Here is a 4,378-nt window from a genome sequence, read left to right on the forward strand (position 1 = left end):
GAAACAGAATGGGGGACTTCCCTGGTGATCCAGTGGTTAAGACTGCACTTCCATTGCAGGGGGCATGAGTTTGATGCCTGGTCGGGGAACTAAGATTCCCGCATGCTGCACAGCGTGGCAAAAAGAAAAAAAAAAAAAAAGAATGGGACCAGCACTCCCCAAAGTCCTCCTTCAGGCTACTACTCCCCAGAAGGGTAGCTATTGTCTTGAATTCTAACACTATAGATTAGTTTCCCCTGTTCTGTGCATTAAATAAATTGAGTCATACCATGAGTTTTCAATTTTTTCTCCTACGTTTAATTCCCTGGAGCTATCCTTAACTTGTTAAGTATTTGGAGTAATAGTGGCACAACTCTGTGCTGGCGTTTGGGACAGAAACCGGTGCTTGGCCCTTTTTTTCCAACCTGACTTAACTACTGAGGCCACAAGCAAAATACTTTTGCAAACTCACTGAGGCTAAGAGTGGGTAAGTGACTTACTGAAGTATAGTTGGTTTACAGTGTTTCAGGTGTACAGCAAAGTGATTCAGTTACACACACGCACACATATATATATTCTTTTTCAGATTCTTTTCCATTATAGTTTATTACAGGATATTGAATATAGTTCCCTGTGCTATACAGTAGGACCTTGTTGTTTATCTATTTTATATATAGTAGTGTGTGTCTGCTAATCCCAAACTCCTAATTTATCCACCCCACCGCCCTGGCCTTCCCGTTTGGTATCCATAAGTTTGTTTTCCATGTCTGTGAGTCTGTTTCTTTTTAACTTTTTATTTTATATTGGAGTATAGCCGCTTAACAATATTATGATAGTTTCAGGTGCACAGCAAAGCTACTCAGCCATACATATACATGTATCCATTCTCCCCCAAACTCCCCTCCCATCCAGGCTGCCACATAACATTGAGCAGAGTTCCCTGTGCTATACAGTAGGTCCTGTTGGTTATCCATTTTAAATATAGCAGTGTGTACATGTTGATCCCAAACTCCCTAACTATCCCTTCACCCCAGCCTTCCCCCCAGTAACCATAAGTTCGTTCTCTAAGTCTGTGAGTCTGTTTCTGTTTTGTAAGTAAGTTCATTTGTATCATTTCTTTTTAGATTCCACACATAAGGGATATCACATGATATTTCTCTTTCTCTGTCTGACTTACTTTACTCAGTATGACAATCTCTAGGTCCATCCATGTTGCTGCAAATGGCATTATTTCATTCTTTTTAATGCCTGAGTAATATTCCTTTGTATATATGTATCACATCTTCATTATCCATTCATCTGTCTGTGGACATTTAGGTTGCTTCCATGTCTTGGCTATTGTAAACAGTGCTGCAATGAACATTATGGTGCATGTATCCTTTCGGACCATGTTTTTCTCTGGATATATGCCCAGGAGTGGGATTGCAGGGTCATATGGTAGCTCTATTTTTAGTTTTTTAAGGAACCTCCATACTGTTCTCCATAGTGGCTATACCAATTTACATTTCCAACAGTGTAGGAGGGTTCCCTTCTCTCCACACCCTATCCAGCATTTATTGTTTGTGGATTTTTTGATGATAGCCATTTTGACTGATGTGAGGTGATACCTCATTGTAGTTTTGATTTTCATTTCTCTAATAATTAGTGATGTTGAACATCTTTTCATGTGCCTCTTGGCCATCTGTATATCTTCTTTGGAGAAACGTCTATTTAGGTCTTCTGCCCATTTTTTGATTGGGTTGTTTGTTTTGATGATATTAAGCCTCATGAGCTGTTTGTAAATTTTGGAGAATCCCTTGTTGGTCACATCATTTGCAAATATTTTCTCCCAATCTGTAGGTTGTCTTTTCGTTTTGTTTATGTTTTCCTTTTTTTTTTCTTTTTTAACTTGGAATCTTTATTCTTGATGATTTTGTAATAGGCTTATCCTTAGTTTGGTTAAGCAAACTCTCATTTGGCTATGAGAACTCATTCAAATTTGCTAAAGGAACTATGATGATAAAATTATACAGCATAAGTTGGGAAAAATACCCACGAAATAACACAACTTTTTATAAAATTGTCAGGTTTCAATTCCAGTAACCCATAAGACAGGGCCTAAAGCCTATTCATAATCACATCGTTCCAGAATGAGGAGCTATTGCCAGAAACTTTTTATGGGGTGGGAAAAGGAATAAAAGATGGTCAGTGCTGACAAATACAGGTTTAATGATACAGTGCTCTTCACAGACGGCTACAGAGACCGTAAACTATTATCCAGAAACATACAAACATACAACACAGACCACTTAGCCAGATCTAAAATAAACTGGCTTCTTGTAACTACCCTGTAAACACTACAGCCCTTCTTCCATCCAAAAATGACCCTAATCTCACATGAAAACAGTTATTGTAGGGGAATCAGAAACCCAGCTTTGTGGCCAAAAGTAAAAACCAAAGGAAAAGTAGCAATTCAGTGGTTAGCTGGTGAAAGCGGGAAATCTGGTGCCCTTCACTGCCCTGCTTTGCTCTTCTTACTCTTGCTCTTTTTGTCCCTCTTCTTCAGCCCGTCCATGTTAGCTCTCAATAGGTTTGAATAAGCCATCTGAAACTTACTTCTTTGGAGCTCACCACAGTGCTGATCTTCTTTTTCCCATCAGTAGCTCTTAACAGACACTTGTTATCTGAGGGCTCAAAGCCCTCCGCAGAACCCTTCCTTGGAATGGGTTTAGTTCGACCATCATACTTCTTCAGGGTGATGAACACGCTGCCCGACAACCAGCACTTCTGGAGGAGCCTGGTCAGCTCTGTCAGGAACTGCTCACTCTCCAGCAGCACCATCCTGGCACTGCTGGCTCCGCTCCATCAGCATAAGCCCTTATGGTTTCCTTTGCTGTGCAAAAACTTTTGAGTTTAATTAGGTCCCATTTGTTTATTTTTGTTTCCATTTCCATTATTCTGGGAGGTGGATTGAAAAAGATATTGCTGTGTTTTATGTCAGAGAGTGTTCTGCCTATGTTTTCCTCTAGGAGTTTTATAGTGTCCGGTCTCACATTTAGGTCTTTAATCCATTTTGAGCTTATTTTTATATATGGTGTTAAAGAATGATCTAATTTCATTTTTTTACATGTAGCTGTCCAGTTTTCCCAGCACCATTTGTTGAAGAGCCTCTTTCCTCCATTGTGTAGTCTTGCCTCCTTTGTCATAGATTAATTGACCATAGGTGCATGGGTTTATTTCTGGGCTTTCTATCCTATTCCATTGATCTATATTTCTATTTTTGTGCCAGTACCATACTGTTTTGATGACTATAGCTTTGTAGTATAGTCTGACGCCAGGGACCCTGATTCCTCCAGCTCCGTTTTTCTTTCTCAAGATTGCTTTGGTTATTCAGGGTCTTTTGTGTCTCCATACAAATTTTAAGACTTTTTGTACCAGTTCTGTGAAAAATGCCATTGGTAGTTTGATAGGGATTGCATTGAAGCTGTAGATTGCCTTGGGTAGTATAGTCATTTTGACAGTATTGATTCTTCCAATCCACGAAGATGGTATATCTTTCCATTTGTTTGTGTCTTCTTTGATTTCTTTCATCAGCGTCTTATAGTTTTTTAAAGTACAGGTTTTGTCTTCTTAGATAGGTTTATTCCTAGGCATTTTATTCTTTTTGTTGCAATGGTAAATGGGATTGTTTCCTTAATTTCTCCTTCTGATCTTTCATTGTTAGTGTATAGAAATGCAACAGATTTCTTTGTATTAATTTTGTAACCTGCAACTTTACCAAATTCATTGATGAGCTCTAGTAGTTTTCTGGTAGCGTCCGTAGGATTTTCTATGTATAGTATCATGTCATCTGCAAACAGTGACAGTTTAACTTCTTTTCCAATTTGGATTCCTTTTATTTCTTTTTCTTCTCTGATTGCTGTAGCTAGGACTTCCAGAACTATGTTGAAAGTGGCGAGAGTGGGTGGACATCCTTGTCTTGTTCCTGATCTCAGAGGAAACGTTTTCAGTTTTCACCATTGAGTATGATGTTAGCTGTAGGTTTGTTGTATATGGCCTTTATTACGTTGAGGTATGTTTCCTCTATGCCCACTTTCTGGAGAGTTTTTATCATAAATGGGTGCTGACAAGAGCTTTTTCTGCATCTATTGAGATGATCATATGGTTTTTTTTCTTCAGTTTGTTGATGTGGTGTATCACACTGATTGACTTGCCAATATTGAAAAATCATTGCATCCCTGGGATAAACCCCACTTGATCATGGTGTATGATCCTTTTAATGTACTGTTGGATTTGGATTGCTAGTATTTTGTTGAGGATTTTTGCATCTATGTTCATCAGTGATATTGGCCTGTAGTTTTCTTTTTTTGTGATATTTTTGTCTGGGTTTGGTATCAGGGTTATGGTAGCCTCATAGAAT

At 38.6% G+C, this 4,378-nt stretch overlaps 1 pseudogene; it reads right to left on the reverse strand.

Annotated features, from left to right (window-relative positions):
- Positions 1-2,470: 2,470 nt before the first annotated feature.
- Positions 2,471-2,799, reverse strand: LOC133082539 (signal recognition particle 14 kDa protein-like; annotated as a pseudogene).
- Between the last annotated feature and the right edge of the window lie 1,579 nt (positions 2,800-4,378).

This window comes from Eubalaena glacialis, chromosome X, assembly GCF_028564815.1.
Source record: "Eubalaena glacialis isolate mEubGla1 chromosome X, mEubGla1.1.hap2.+ XY, whole genome shotgun sequence".
Lineage (NCBI taxonomy): Eukaryota > Metazoa > Chordata > Mammalia > Artiodactyla > Balaenidae > Eubalaena > Eubalaena glacialis.